This window comes from Equus caballus, chromosome 10 (assembly GCF_041296265.1).
Source record: "Equus caballus isolate H_3958 breed thoroughbred chromosome 10, TB-T2T, whole genome shotgun sequence".
Lineage (NCBI taxonomy): Eukaryota > Metazoa > Chordata > Mammalia > Perissodactyla > Equidae > Equus > Equus caballus.
This window is the reverse complement of record NC_091693.1, coordinates 80,803,862-80,821,035: the sequence shown is the minus strand read 5'-3', so window position 1 is coordinate 80,821,035 and position 17,174 is coordinate 80,803,862.

Sequence of the window (17,174 nt, the reverse complement as noted above, 5' to 3'; positions counted from 1 at the left end):
TTACTTACTTAGCATTTTTCTGTGATTGTTTCCTTACCTCTGTTTTTAATAGACTGACTATCTCCAAGGTAAGGGCTCTCACTCCATCTTTACAGCTCCTGCGTAACATGATTCCTGCTTGCCATTCTATAGCAATCATTTGGACTAGGTCTTTCATTACAAATTTAGCCACCATAGATTCAAAACTACTAAAAATTATCTTAAAAAATTCCTTTAGCATATCGAGTTTTGTCTTGAGTTTTGATTAGTGGGAAAAAAAATGTATTTTAAGTATCTTTTTTTTTCTTTTTATTTTCTTCATCTTCTTTTATTCTATATTTTATCTGGAAAGAAGTTAACTTATTATGGATATTATTGTGTGTGATTTTGAGTTCTTCTTAATGAAACTTTGAGTTGGCAATGTTGATATCCAGCTTTTAATTCATCCTCATATGATATGAAGCAATCCCAAATAAAACTTTTTTTGGTTGACTCATAGCCAAAAAGTAATTAAATAATTAAACATTAAAACCAGTTTTTAAAGGTTCTTTTAATGTTATAAATATGAGCATATAAACAACTTTTATAAGATTAGAATTATACCATAATCCAAACTCTATTATTCTGTCTCATACTATAATTTAAATTTTTATAATTTTTTTGGCTCAAATATGATGTTATGTTCTTCATAAAATGATCTGGCTAACACTTCTTATCATTTATCCAGTCAATTGATTTTCATATTTATTTAACTTTTTGTCAATTTTTAATGTTTTTGTAGGTTCATTTAATAGCTTTAACAGTCATCAGTAACTATCTGCACCAGTTTTGCTTTGTGCTAATAGATAGTATTTATACATTTACCAAATGATAGAATTTCAACATATAAAGCACATAGAGAAATTTACAGAACGATGGCAGAATAGGAAGCTCTGGACCCCTTCCCCCCACAGATATCCCAATTCAACAACACATGGGCAAATTCTCTTTGTGAGAAATCCAGAAACGAGTTGAAAGACTCATGCACCCTGGATGATCATGAAACCAGCCACATCAAAGCCAGTAGGAAAATTCAAGACACTCTCTCACCATAATCCCTACCACTAGCACAGTGTCATATGCTTGAAAGGAACCTCTGAGCTCCTACTTTTTCCTGAGAGGGAAAGTATTGGAGCAGGCATTCAACTTTACAACTTTTCCAGGGGCTACCCAAGGACTGACTTCTGTCTCACTTGTCTTGGAACAATGATGGGACCTAGCAAACTCTAGATGCCTGGGGACCACTGAGAACAAAGACAGTGGTTTGAAATAGCATGCAAGCACTTGTCATATCCCTTTCTCCTGGCTCTCTGCAGAGCGAGTAGGTGAAAAACCCCATATCCCAGCTTCTTCCTGGGGAGGGAAATAGTTGGACAATGCCTTCAAGTTCCAATTTTTCCAAGGGCTGCCCAAAGGACTGGTTTCTGTTGTGCCTGTCTCAGAGTACTGATGGGACCCAGTATAGTCTAGATGCCTGGGGCCACTAAGAACAAAGACAGCAATTTGAATCACCATGCAAATATTCACCATAGCCCCTCCTCCTGGCTCAACATAGGGTAAATGGGCAAAAAGCCCAGTTCTCAACAAAAATACAAAAAATCAACAAAACACAAAGGAAGATGGCAAGAGAAGAAGAGGGAGAAAAAAACTACAGGACAGACAGAAAACATTCAATGAAATGGCAATACGATCATGTGTTGCTTAAAGACAGAGATAAGTTCTAAGAAATGCGTTGTTAGGCAATTTCATCATTGAGTGAACATCATAGAATATACTTACACAGACCTAGATAATATAGCCTACTACACACCTAGGCTATATGACACTAATATTATGGGACCGCCATCATATATACGGTCCATCACTGACTGAAACATCATTATGTGGCACATAACTGTGGTAAGTTCTTCTTTATCAATAATTACTTTAAATGTAAATAGACGAACATTCTCAATCAAAAGGCATACAGTTGTTGAATGGATTAAAAATCAAGATCCAATGATATGCTGTCTACAAGACACTCACTTTAGATTTAAAGATACACATAGGTTAACAGTGAAGGAAAGGAAAAAGATATTCCATGCAAATGGTAACCAAAAGAAAACAAAAGTGGCTATCTTTATATCAAAGAAAATAGACTTTGAGTCAAAAAATGTCACAAGAGGCAAAGAAGATAAAAGGATCAATTCATCAGGAAGATAAAAAAAATTATATATCCACCCAACTTCCAAACATCTAAATTTATAAATAAATGTTGACAGAACTGAAAGAAATAATAGATAGTAGAACAATACCAGTAGGAGACTTCAATACCCCACTTTAAATAATGGGTAGCATATCCAGACAGAAAATCAATAAGGAAAGACTGGACTTGCAAAACGTTATAGACCAGATGGAGCTAACAGACATATACAGATCATTCCACCCAACTGCAAGAGAATAAATATTATTCTCAAGCACACGTGGAACATTCTCCAAGATAGATCACATGTTAGATCACAAAACAAATTTAATAAGATTGAAATCATACCAAGTATCTTTTCTGATCAAAATGGAATGAAACTGAAATCAACAGCAGAAGGAAAACTGGAAAATACACAAATATGTTTAAATCAAACAGCCCACTTCTGAACTACTAATGAGTCAAAGAAGAAATTGAAAGGGAAATCAGACATGTTTTGAGACAATTGAAAGTGAAAATACAACATATCAAAATGTATGGGATGCAGCAAAAGCAATATGAAGAGGAAAGTTGGTAGTGATAAAATTCCTACATTAAAAAAGAAGAAAGATCTCAAGTAAACAATCTAAAGTTTCAACTCATGGAACTAGAAAAAGAACAAAGGAAGCCTAAATTTAGAAGAAAAGATATAATAAAGATTAGAGCAGAAATAAATGAAATAGAGAATAGAAAAAAATCAACAAAACTAAGTTAGTTTTTTAAAGAATCAACAAAATGGAAAAAGCTTTAGCTAGACTAACTAAGAAAAAAGAGAGAGAAGACACAAATAAAATCAGAAATGAAAAAAAGAGACATTCTAGCTGATGCCACAGAAATAAAAAGGATCGTAAGAAACTACTATGAACAATTATACACCAACAAATTGGAAAAGATAGAATAAACGGATAAATTCTTAGAACCCTACAACCTCCCAAAACTGAACCAAGAAGAACTAGAACATCTTAAATGACCAATAGCAAATAAGGAAATCTAATCAGTAATCAAAAACCTCCCAACAAAGAAAATCTCAGAACCAGATGGCTTCACTGGTGAATTCTAACAAACATATAAAGAAGAATTCATGCCAGTTCTTCTCAAACTCTTCCAAAAAATTGAAGGGAAGGGAACACTTCCCAATTCATTTTGTGATGCCAGCATTACCCTGATACTAAAGCCAGACAAAGACAATACAAGAAAAGAAAACTAGAGGCCAATATACCTGATGAACATAGATGCAAAAATTCAACACAAAATACTAGCAAACCAAATTCAACAACACATTAAAAGGCTCATGCACTATGACTAAGTGGGATTTATCCTGGGGATAGAAGGATGGTTCAGCATAAATAAATATGATACATTAACAGAATGAAGGATAAAAACCATATGATCATCTCAAAAGGTGCAGAAAAGCATTTTACAAAATTCAACACACTTTCATGATAAAAACTTTCAACAAACTGTAAATAGAACATCAGTGTAATAAAGACCATATAAGAAAAGCCCACAGTTAGTGTTATACTTAATGGTGAAAAACTGAAAGCTTTTCCTCTAAGATCAGGAACAAGGCAAGGATACCCCTTATCCTCACTTCTATTCAAGATAGAAGTTCTAGTCAGAGCAATTAGGCAAGAGAAAGAAACAAAGGGCATCTAAATAGGAAAGGAAGAGTAAAATGATCTCTATTTTCAGATGACATGATCTTATATATAGAAAATCCAAAATACTTTCTCAAAAAAACTGTTAAACTATTTTCTCAAAAGAACTAATAAACAAGTTCAGTAAAGTGGCAGGATACAAAATCGACATATAAAAATCAGTTGTGTTTCTATACGCTAATAATGAATTATCTGAAGAGGAAATTAAGAAAACAATGCCATTTATGATAGCATCAAAAATAATAACGTACTTAGGATAAACTTAATGAAGAATGTGAAAAACCTGTATGCTGAAAAACACAAAATATTGATAACAGAAATTAAAGAAGAGATGAATAAATAAAAATACATCCTGTGTTCATGGATTGGACGAATTAACATTGTTAAAATGTCCATACTACCCAAAGTGATCTACAAATTCAATGCAATCCATGTCAAAATGCAACAGAATTTTTTACAGAAATAGAAAAAGAATGCTAAAGTTCATATGGAACCACAAAGGACTCTGAATAGCCAAAACAAATTTGAGAAAGAAAAACAAAGCTGGAGACACCTTACTTCCCAATTTCAAAATATATTACAAAGCTACAGTAATCAAAACAGTATGGTATGAGCATAAAGACAGAAAAATAGACCAATGAAACCAAATAGAGAGCCCAGAAATAAACTCATGCATATACAATTAACTGATCTCTGACAAGGGTGCCAAGGATACACAATGGAGAAAGGATAGTCTCTTCAACAAATGGTGTTCGCAAAACTGGTCATCCACATGGAGGAGAATGAATTTGACCCTTACCTTACACCATACTCAAAAATTAACTCAGAGTGGATTAAAGACTTAAACATAAGACCTGAAACTGTAAGACCCCTTGAAGAAAACATAAGGGGAAAACTTCATGACATTGGCTTGGTCTTGGTCTTAGCAATGATTTCCTGGCTATGACACCAAAAGCACAGGCAATAAAAGCAAAATTAAACAAATGAGAACACGTCAAAATAAAAAGCTTCTGTGCAGCAAAGGAAACAATTAACAGAGTCAAAAGCAATCTATGAAATGGGAGAAAATATGCAAACTGTGTGTCTGATAAAGGTAACATCCAGAATATATAAAGAGCTCCTACAACTCAATACCAAAATAACAAATAATCTGATTTAAAAATGGGCAAAGAACTTGAATAGACATTTCTCTAAAGAGGACATACAAGTGGGCAACAGATATATGGAAAGATACTCAACATCACTAATCATCAGGGAAATGCAAATCAAAACCACGATGAGATATCACTTCACACCTGTTAGGAGGGCTATCATCAAAAAACACAATAGATTCTGCACAGCAAAATAAACCATCAACAAAGCGAAAAGACAACCTATGGAATGGGAAAAAATGGCAAGCCATATACCTGATAAGTGGTTAATATCCCAAATATGAAAAGAACTCAGACAATTCAGTAGCAAAAATCAAATAACCCAATTAAAAAATGGGCAAAGGCCTTGAATAGACATTTCTCTGAAGAAGATATAAGAAGAGCCAACAGGTACACGAAAAGGTGCTCAACTCCACTAGTCATTAGGAAAATGCAAATTAAAACCACAATGAGATATCACTTCACACCTGTTAGAATGGCCATCATCAAAAAGATAAGAGACAACAAATGCTGGCGAGCATGTGGAGAAAGAGGAACCCTTATGCACTATTGGTGGGATTATAAATTGGTACAGCCATGATGGAAAACAGTATGGAAGATCCTCAAAAAGTTAAAAATAGAACTACCATATGATCCAGCAATTCTACTTCTGGGAATAAATCCAAAGGAAACAAAAACAGTAACCCAAAAAGATATCTGCACTCTCATGCTCATAGCAACATTATTTACAATAGGAATGACCTGGAAACACCCTACTTGTCCATCAGTGGATAAAGAAGTTGCAGTGTATGTATACCATGGAATATTATTCAGCCATAAAAAAACAAGGAAATCCTACCATTGGCGACAACATGGATGGACCTTGAAGGTGTTATGCTAAGTGAAATGTCAGACAGATCGTACAAATACTGTACAATCGCACTTATGTATGGAATCTAAAAACAAAAATAAATTTGTAGAAAAAGAGATTAGACTTGTGGTTACCAGAGGCGGAGGATGGAGTAGTGGGGATGGAGAATTGGAGGAAGATGGTTAAAAGGTACAAACTTCCAGTTATAAGATAAATAATACTAGAGCTGTAATGTACAACATTATGACTATTGCTAACATTGATGTATGATATATAGGAAAATTGTTAAGAGAGTAAATCCTAAGAGTTCTCATCACAAGGACAATTTTTTTTCTTTTTTTCTTTATTTTCTTTTTATTATATCAATATGAGAATATGGATGTAAGCTGAACATATTGTGGCAATCATTTCACAATACATGTAAATCAAATCATCATGTCGTATGCCTTAAACTTATACAGTGATGTATGTCAATTATGTCTCAATAAAACCTGGGCAAAAAGATGAGTGTTGGCAGGGATTTATATAAATAGAAATCCTGGTACACTGTTGGTGGGAATGTAAATGGTACAGCTGCTATCAAAAACAGTGTGGAAGTTCCTCAAAAAATTAAACATATACCCTACCAAATGACCAGGATTCCCACTTCTGAGTATTTACCCAAAAGGACTGAAATCAGGATCTTGGAGAGATATTTGCATTCTCGTTTTCACTGCAGCATTCTTTACAATAGCCAAGATCTAGAAATAACCTAAATGTCTTACAATGAAAGGATAGAAACAATGTGATATACAGACACTGGACAATTATTCAGCCTTAAAGAGAAGGAAATCCTGGCACATGCAACAGCAGGGTTGAATCTTGAAATAAGCTATGTGAAAGCTATTATGCTAAGTGAAATAAGCCATTCGCAGAAGGACAAATACTGCATGATTACATTTATATGAGGTATCTAAAATAGTCAAACTCAGAGAAGCAAAAAGTATAATGGTGGTTGCCAGGGACTGTGGGGAGGGGGAAATGGAGAGTTGCTATTAAATGAGTATGAAGTTTCAGTTATGCAAGACAAATAAGTTCTAGATATCTGCTGTATAAAATTGTGCTTATAGTTAATACTGTATTGTACAGTTAGAATATTTTTAAGTGGATCTCATGCCAAATGATCTTACCACAATTTAAAGAAAAAGAAATTTACAATCCAAATTATGTATGAAATCTTTACCTGTACTTAAAAATCATTATTCAACAATTATCAATTGATTTGAATGATAAGGTTTATTCGTACTACTGAATTAATATGCTGATTAGACACGATAATAAACCACTGGGTCACACTATGTTAATAATATACTAGATCGGTCATGGCAAAAATGACAGTAAAACTGTTTAGCAGAACCGAGTAACAGGTTTTGGCCAAGAATTGAAGTGGAAGCCAATTTTCAGTTGATCAAGCATTTTACCTTATATTATAATTCTTTTGTTAGCTTTATATTTATAATTATAATTATTTAAATATGTTGTCTAATTACTCCTATCATATTTTAAGCTCACCAAAGAAAGATTTTTCCCCCTGATTAATCTTTTCATTTCCAAAGCACTAAGCCTACTGGCTAGCAAAAGATGGAGTTGTATAAATGTGCACTGATATAACGACTCAATGAATGAATAGTTTCTTCCCTTGAACTCATAGACCTTTGGGATGAAATTCTTTCTTAATCATTTTTTTTTTTTAGAGTAGTGAGCAACCAAGAGTTGGTTCCAATTGACCTTGTATCTGACATGACAACTCCCTAGTTTCAAGTCTTACATGTAGGATGTGGAAGAATGTTGTCATTAACCTTAATTAATTCAGTGGACCCACAATTATGCAGTGGATTTATAAGTAATGACGCATATCATTCAAAAAATCTTATTTAAAACAAAATTTTGAAAGTAGAATTAAGATTTTAACCTCTAACTATTTTAGAAGTCAGAAGGGAGAATATACCATGTAACATACCATGTAGATCTCTTAATTCAAATTTCATTATTAAATTTTACAAAGTGAACTGCTAGTTATTAAAAGATGCTAGATACTCCTGAAAGTAGACAGGAGACTACAAAAATCGAAAATGGGATCAGTTTGAGCAGCATAGAATAGAATGGAAATAAGAAGTGGTCAGCTATTATAATTAGGAGCTGAACCATGGTCTAACCACTCAAGTATGACCTTCTGTTATTTCTTGTCTCTTTTATGCTAATAGCATCCCTGAAAAGGTGGACTGTAAAGTACATTAAATATACCCAGTTTCTTTAGTACATCTGACTTAGTTAAAAAGTAAATTCTTTCATATTTCTCAAAAACTTACGTTGTTTTTCTAGAAATCACATTTGTTATTTAACAGTCTCCAGTTCTCCTAGAGAAAAGGACTGGCTACAGTCAGCAGTCTGGGACCCCAAAAAGAGCTTCAATCCCAGGAGAAACTGGGGAGGCAGGGCACCCAGTCAAAACCTAGAAGTTAAAATCAAGGCAGCATCCTGTGCCTGTGGGCTGAGCCGTCTCGTGGGGATGAGGAGATAACAGTACTCAAGCAGCCACACTAAGGACACAGGAGAGGCAGCAAAGAGATGATGGAAGCCATAAGCAAATCCAGCAGTCATAACTAAGGGAGTGACCTTTCTTAGCAGCTGGAACTGAGGCAGAATATCTACATCCTGTCTTGATCCAATGGGTGAGAGAATTGGGGTAAAGCTAAGGCTTCAGATGGTGGGGTATCGGTGGGTCACACTGTGGGGATCCATAGAAAACAGGGCAGAAACACTGAAAGGAAGTGTGGAAAGAGTACTCAACTGGGAATCAGAAAATCTGGGTTTTCAACTCAACACTGAGTAACTGGACATTATGTGAGTCACTAAACTTTTCTGGTTCTCCTTGTAGATAAAAAGAAGACAATAATACTTGTCCAGCCTACCTCACAGAGTAGTAATACACACCAAGTAATAAAAATGTGTGTTGAAGTGCTTCATTAATGCTAACGTACTATCTGAATATAAATGTTAAGTATTATCATTAATATATTTTGGTGTCACAAAGTAATGTATCACACTTTCTTTCAGTGTTTCTATGAGAAGACAACAAAAATATCATCATTTATTGATGAACAACCTCAGGTAAAAAACTATGAATTGACAACACCTAAGAGAAAACAAAGGAAAATATCAAGTAACAATCCAAGCAATACACTCTGTTTTGGCCAAAATCCTGACTGCAAGACTACTGATATTAAGATAATTGCCTCAATTCTCCACTTGGTTTTGTGAAGGAAGACACAATTTGAGTTTGCTAAAGTGGCATCATCAACAAAAAATAGCCACAAAGATGCTAAAGGAAAATGAAATTTGGCTATCAAAAATCAAGATAAAACCAAGTATAATCCCTGACCCACAGTCACCTATAGTTCAAATTGAGGGGGAATGTTAGATTGACTCTTCATTTCAAAGTGATGTCTGATACTAAGAAAGCAGCACTTATTACATTACCTCTGCCAACCTTAAGGCTTTGTCACCTAAGTCACAAGGATATTCACTGCTCATAGCAGCGAGGCCATAGCATTGGCCTCCCCTCCCTGTTCTACCCTTGACTGTTATTTTCCCTGTCCCCACTTTCTTCCTTGCTGCTGGGGACCATAATGGAGACTGTGATGCTTCCCAGCCAACTCTGGCCCTTGCTTTATCGATCTGATGGTGGCTTGATGTAGGTCGGCAATATCAAAATAGATGGAGTCAAGGCAGAAAGGAAAAGAAAGGTAAATACCTGCAGCAGTTCCTTTCTTAGAGTCTCTAGCCCAAATCCATTGAACACCCTCCTCTCTACTCTGCACCCCACCATATTTCACATACATGCCACATATACATCTTGTTATTCTAGGTCACAACTTCTGCCTACAACATCCTTCCCAATTTCTACCTAACCCCACATAGAGACCCCCTCACTTTTCCAGGCATCATTTTCTGTATACAAGTGTTCCCTGAGATCCTCACCCTCTTTCTCCACGTGTCAGTGTCTTATTCCATACTCACCAGTACTGTATGGCAAAATGTCTTTTAAACTCTTATTATGTGGCCAATCATGCAAATTACTTTATTTAGGGGCAAGCGACTTAATATACTTTTGAGCTCTTACAAAGATTTTGTGAGGGAATTATTGTTATACTTATTTTACAGACGAAAGTTAAATATCTTGCTCAAGATGAAGAGTTGGAAAGTGGTGGAGCCCAAATGTCAAGCTGGGTATGTGTCATTCTAATATACTTGTTTTTCCCCAATGCCTCCCAGCATTTTGCTTCTCAGTACATTGTAAGTTAAATAGGCTTTTGCAGACTGCCTAAAGGCCTACCCACTGAGTATAACACTGCTTCTATGGGAAAATGCATTCAAAGATTCAAATTGGAATTTACAGAGGATCATTTGGACCACAATCAGTTCTTAAATTGGGGATTGCCTGCACTACCAGAGTGTGCAGAGCGATGTTCATAATCTGAATGATGAATCATGTGGCTGAGAATTGGGCTCGGAAGTGAGCACAAATTTTCTCTGACCTTTGGGTCTCTGCCTTCTTCTGCTCTGCTGGTGAACCCTTGTTTTTCTACAAAATGAATGCTCATTACTCCCTAAGGTCTCATTTCCCTTTTGAAAGAGGGCAAGCTAAAAAAAAAGTAAAATAAAGGTAAATAAATTGTACAAATTCTCCAAATTTTGCCACAAACTGAGTTGATAAGGAAGGTTTGAGAGTTGAGTAGAAAGCTTGACTATGTCCTTCAACATAAATTAAGTTGAAAGCCTTGCTTTTCAAACTTTAGTGCATGCAAATCATCCAAGGATCTTGTTAAAATGCAGATCCTGATTCAATAGATCTTGGACAGTGTCTCATTTTTTTTTTTTTTTCTTTTTTGCAGTTCTAACAAGCTCCCAGATGATGCTAATGATGTTGGTTTCTGGACCCTATCTTGCATAACTTATTTCATGTGAGGATTTTTCTGACAAACTATCAGTATAGTAGGTGTCAGTTAATGTTTGTTGATCTTACAGAAGTAAAAATATTCTATCTAACATAAAAAAGCATATAATTTATACACACGACTCTAGCTGAATTACAGTCTTTCAATAAGGACAGTTTCCCTGGATAACCATGTAGGGGTATTTCCCAGCCCACTACAACTTGATGATGTATATACATTTCTAATCTGCTCACTCAGAATATTTTTCTCCTTAAAGAAAACAAAATCCCTGTGTTTTGATACTTTCTGGATTGTATGTAAGTTATCAAACAGAAGCCACTATTTTTTTTCTTGGAGAAGATGGCATGAGAAAGATGGTATGAAAAACATCTGCTCACTGTAATGGTGCAATGCCTACATGAAAAATAAATGCTTACTCTACATACATGTCAACTTGAAAACCCACAGTTCTTATATGGCCCCATAGGACTTTATTGATGCCCACTCAATTTTTTATTGATACTGAAAAAAGTCTTTCTGACATAAGTATTTGACCTCTGACACTAACAAGACTCTCTCTTGGTGGTCATCAGAACATAAATTCTCTTACACGTCAGTAAATGATGTAGTATTTATTATCTGGCAGAAACAGACAGCAAAGTAGTTCATGTAGATGGATACTGCATGGACTCTAAATGTGACGACTAGAGTTCATAGAATTGAATTTCTTTTATAATTAGAGCAAGTTAAGCAAGTAAAAAATGACTGCCTTGAATCTGTTTAGCAACATTTAAGTTTTCGCTCTAGCCTTGATCATGTCTTCTAATTCTTGAATACAAATTAATGCCAACTGATTTTGCATACCTGGACTGATATTAGCATAGATTTATTTACTCATAGTTTCATTAAATTTTTTGTGGGAGCCTTATTTTTCTCATTTTGTGGCCAGATTAACAATGTCTTCTTTTGGATATGACCAAATAGGTCACATAGAGGCTAAGTTATGTACTTTGATAGTATACATCTTTTACTTCAGGTTATCCCTACAATCATAATCTATAATTTAAGGCTTGAAATGATAATAATACCTTACATGTATATTGTGTTTACACTTCCCCAAACCAGTTGTTCATCCATTACCTTATTTATCCTAGGCATTTACTGTAGATTTATAAAAGCTAGGAAAGTTTGTTATGATTTCCTCTCACACTACTAGCATTTCACTCACCCATTAGCGAAACAAGAGGCAAAAAGGACTCCCTTATTGTCTGAACATATCCCCTGTTATCAAAACACCAAAGATTCTGTTTCTCTCTGGTTTTATTTACATGTTAAAGACAGAACCAAAGGTTAAAAGGAGGTCAGCTACTATGATCTATTCTCACATTATGAACATTGATATCTATCTATCTGCTTTTGTTCCTTCAAAGGAGAATCACTGTTACAGGCTAGTAGTAAATAGAATGATGATTAGTAAATAACAGAAAAAGATAAAAGAAGTACCCCAGGCAGTCTGTGGTCCCACCATGGTGACCTATTTGTCTCTGGTTGTTTTAATGAGAACCTTCAGTTTCTGATGCAGAAAAAGGCACTTCAATGCCAACTGCTAATTTTTAATATTATTACTGAAGAGAATTAGCAATAGAAAATAATTTATTACGTCTTGTTTTCCAACTTGTCATCTTAACTGCTTTTACCTATTTGAAAATGTTATTTATTAACATTTTGTCTGCTTTATTTCCCTAAAAGGCATTCGTTATCTCTTTTCCAAAGTTTGCCCTCTAGAGTAAATTTTTCCTTATTAGGTCTTATTTTTAAACTGTGTGTTATATTCTCCATGCTTTACATTCAAGATCAGATTAATAAATAGAAGAATCATCTAATGTCTATCTCTTTGATACAAAATAAAAGATATTATAAGAGATCTTCTGGAAATAGAGTAAACTTTAGATTCCAAAACTAGGTCAAAGCAATAAAAATGGCCTCATATTGGTAAATGAATCTTACTAAGCACCTGGTAAAGTTCTTTGGATGATATCTTTAGAGGACTTCTCAGATTGCAACAAAAATGTTATCTAAAATATAATAAATAAAATTATTGTAGTAGTCAAATTGAGAAAATAAATGCTATACACTTCTGAAACATTTTTATCAGTGATTTACTTAGGGATTTTTTTTTTTTGGAAGATTAGCCCTGAGCTATTATCTGCTGCCAATCCTCCTCTTTTTGCTGTGGAAGACCGGCCCTGACCCAACATCTGTTCCCACCTTTCTCTACTTTATATGTAGGACACCTGCCACAGCATGGCTTGCCAAGCGGTGCCATGTCTGCCCCTGGGATCCGAACTGGAGAACCCCAGGCCGCCGAAGCAGAACATGTGCACTTAACCGCTGCGCCACTGGGCCAGCCCCCTCTTGGGGATTTTTAAGTGCTCCCAGAAGATGGCTTTCTAAGTTTTATATTAAACAGTGTTTAACAGCAAATAGGAACCAATAATGACATGGTTTTGATAAGGCTAAATGATGAAGGGCTGAGTATCAGATCAAGAAGGCAGCAGATGAGCACTGAGCTTAACTTAAAGCTTCTCCACAACAATCAGTATGATGTTGTTACTTCTGTTACTCTTAGGCCAAGGTAGGACTCTGGGAACTTTACATGCAATGGTAGATGTTCCTCTCTGTCTATGGTAAGAATGCATGGAAGACAACTAAAACAATTTAAGTCTAATGCAAGCCTACTTTCCTTCTCATTATGTTACTATTACCTAAAATAATTCCAAAGAGTGCTAATCTAGGATTCTTTAGAGAAACAAATCCTGATTCACATTAATCAAGATCAGCTTCTCCTAAACTGGATTTCAATCTTTTAGGAAAGTGCTCTATGCCTGTTTGGGGCCATACAAACCTTTGATAACCTGATGAAGTCTATAGGTCTGAAATGCAAATGTCCTCAAAATTAACAATTGAACACTTCAGTGGGGTTTCTAGATTCCCTAAGATCAGGATACACAGACTGTGGGTTGAAAATAGCAGGAAATAGAAAGGAGACAAGTGGTTCGCTTAAATATCTTTGATATTTTATTTACAAATATCTTTGTTTTAAATCCAATTTTCTTCTCAGGTACAGTATATTTTTCAGTATGAGTCACAGTTTGTCCAGAAAAAATTTCTTCGTAAAACGTATAAGTCTGTACATAAGTCTCACACTTTCTTTTTGAAGGAATAGGCCTTAGACTGATCCTGCTCGGAGGCTTACTATCTGGGAAGTTCAAGTTCAACTCATTCAGTCACATAGGTTTTGTTTTTATTTATTTATTTATTTTCTTCTTTTTTTTTTTTTTTGGTGAGGAAGATTGTTGCTGAGTTAACATCTGTGCCAATCTTCCTCTATTTTATGTGGGATGCTGCTACAGTGTGGCTTGACAAGTGGTGCTAGGTCCTTGCCCAGGGTTCTGAACCTGTGAAACTCGGTCCACCAAAGCAGAGCACATGAACTTAACCACTATGCCACTGGACTGGCCTCTGGCCCCTTGTTTTTATTTATTTGTTTTTTTTGAGGAAGATTAACCCTGAGCTAACATCCATTGCCAATCCTCCTCTTTTTCCTGAGGAAGATTGGCTTTGAGCTAACATCTGCTCGTCTTCCTCTGTTTTATATTTGGGATGCCTGCCACAGTATGGCTTGATAAGTGGTGTGTATGTCCACTCCTGGGATCCGAACCAGCAAGCCCTGGGGCACCAAAGTGGAAGCAGTATGCCAGAACCCAACCACTACACCACTGGGCCAGCCCCCTTTTGTTTTCATTTTTTTAACCATTTAATTCCTTCTGGTGAGAAAACAAGCACAATCCAGAGTTGTAAAGTAGGGAGCTTGAAGTTATACAAAACTAAAATTAATAAAACAAACCTTTATCTATAAGATTAAAGAGGAAAAGTCACACGCCTATCTTAATAGATACAAACAAGTATTTGGTTATATCCCACCTATATTCATGATTTTTAAAATACTTTCAGCAGACTAGGAGTAAATGGAACTTAATCTGAAAAACCTGCAGCTAACATTATACTAAATGGTGAAATGTTAAAATCTTTACTCTAAAATTTGGAACAACGCAAAAAAAAAAAGCACGCACACCATTTCTATTCAACATTGCATGTGAGGGTGTACTCAAGGAAATAAGTTAAGAAAAAAACATAAAATACATAAATATCAGAAAAAAAGAAGTAATATAATACAAAATCCAAAGGAATCTGCAAGACAAATTCCCCACTAGATGCAATAAGTGAGTTCATCAAGACTTCAGGATACACGTTAAATATAAAAATCTGTAGTACTTCTGCACACAAGTAACAAAACAAATGAAACATAACTAAAAAGTTAATTCCATTTAGAATAGCATTGTGATTAATAAATAAAATATCTGGGGAAAAATTTAGCAAAAGATATAAAGTACAAAGCCTTATTGTTATAAAGATGCTAATTGCCCCTAAACTATTCACGATGCAATTCAGATCAAAATTCCAATAGGCTTATTTGTAGATACTGACAAGTTTATCCTAAAATTTACATGAAAATCCAGTGATTTCAAGTAATCAAAACAATCTTGAAAAAGAACAACAAAGTTGGGGCACTTGTACTACCTGATATCAAGACTCATTATAAAGTTAGAGTAATCAATACCAAGTGATGTAAAGATAGATAATAGGTAAATAAATACAGCAATGGAACAGAATAAAGACGAAATAGAAGCACACATATTTAGTCAAGGGACTTTTTTTTTTTTTCTTTTCACAAAGCTGCCTATGTAATTCAATAGAGAAAGAAAAATCTTTTAGGTGAGTGGCACTGGGCCACTGGATGTTGCAACTAAAGTAAAAATAGAAGCTTGATTCATACCTAACACCATACACAAAACTGTAGATAGTTTACAGACCTAAGTGTAAAACCTAAAAAATAAAAAGCTTCTGAAGAACACATAGGAAAATACCTTTATATCCTGGAGATAGGCAAAGATTTCTTAGATAGACATATCAATAACCACAAAAGAAAAACTGATAAACTAGACTTCATCAAAATTAAAAACTGCTGTGCAACAAAAGACCATGAAGGAAATGAAAAGCAAGTATAAGACTGTAAGAAAATACTCATAATATGTATTCCGAAAAATGACTCACAGAAAGATTATATAAAGAACTCATAAAAATCAATAATAAAGAGACAAGCAACCAAATACCAAGATGGGAAAAAATTTTGGACAGACACTTCACAAAAACAAAGGATATACAAATGGCCAATAAAAACCCCTGAGGATGCCCAACAATGTTAGTCACCAGGGAACTGCTAATAAAACCATAGTCTGTTAGCACTACATGCTCAAGGGAATGGCTAAAATGAAAACAATTAAAAGAAATTTGCAACATTAAAAACTGGAGAAGATACAGAGCAGCTAGATCTATCATTCACTTCTGGCAGGAGTATAAAATAGGACAAAGACTGTGGAAAATTGGTAGTTTCTTAAAGTTAAATATACAACTGCTCCATGACGGGACAATTTCACTATGAAGAGTAAAAATGAAATAAAAAACATATGTCCACACGAACTTGTACTAGAAGGTTCACTGAGGTTTATTTGTATTAACAAAAATTGGAGACAAACCCAATGTCAATCAACAGGAGAATGGATACACAAATTGTGGATTATATTTTGTATCATACAATGGAATACCACTCAGCAAGAAAGAGGAACAAGCTACTGATACATGGACAAATCTCAAAAACATTATGCTGAGAGAAAGAAGCCAGAACAAGAGTCCATACTGCATGATTCCATCTTTACGGAATCTGAGAATGGTCAACACTAATCTATGGAAGAGAAATTGGAATAACTTTTGCCTCTAGTGAGAAGGGGCAAAGAATGAATGGGACACTAGGAACATTCTAAGGTAATGGCAATGCTCCCTAGTTTGATTGCTGTGTGGATTACGTGAATATATACTTTGTCAAAACAAAAAGAACTCTACACTTAAGATCTGTGCATTTTACTGTGTAATTGTACCTTAATATTTTTTTAATGAAGTTAAAACTTTAGGATGGTAAAAAGGAGCTTCTTGCACGTGGTGATAGTTTTCTTTTTCCAGAAGTGGTAAAATTGGCAGCTATAGGTCCTTGTGGGGAATTTTGGAAAGCCTAGGAAGCCTTTACCCAGTGGTTCTTAAATTGGCTGCACATTTGAATCACTTGGGGAGTTTTAAAGAGCAGTGGTGTCTGGGTCTCACCCCGAGATTCTGATTTAATTGGTT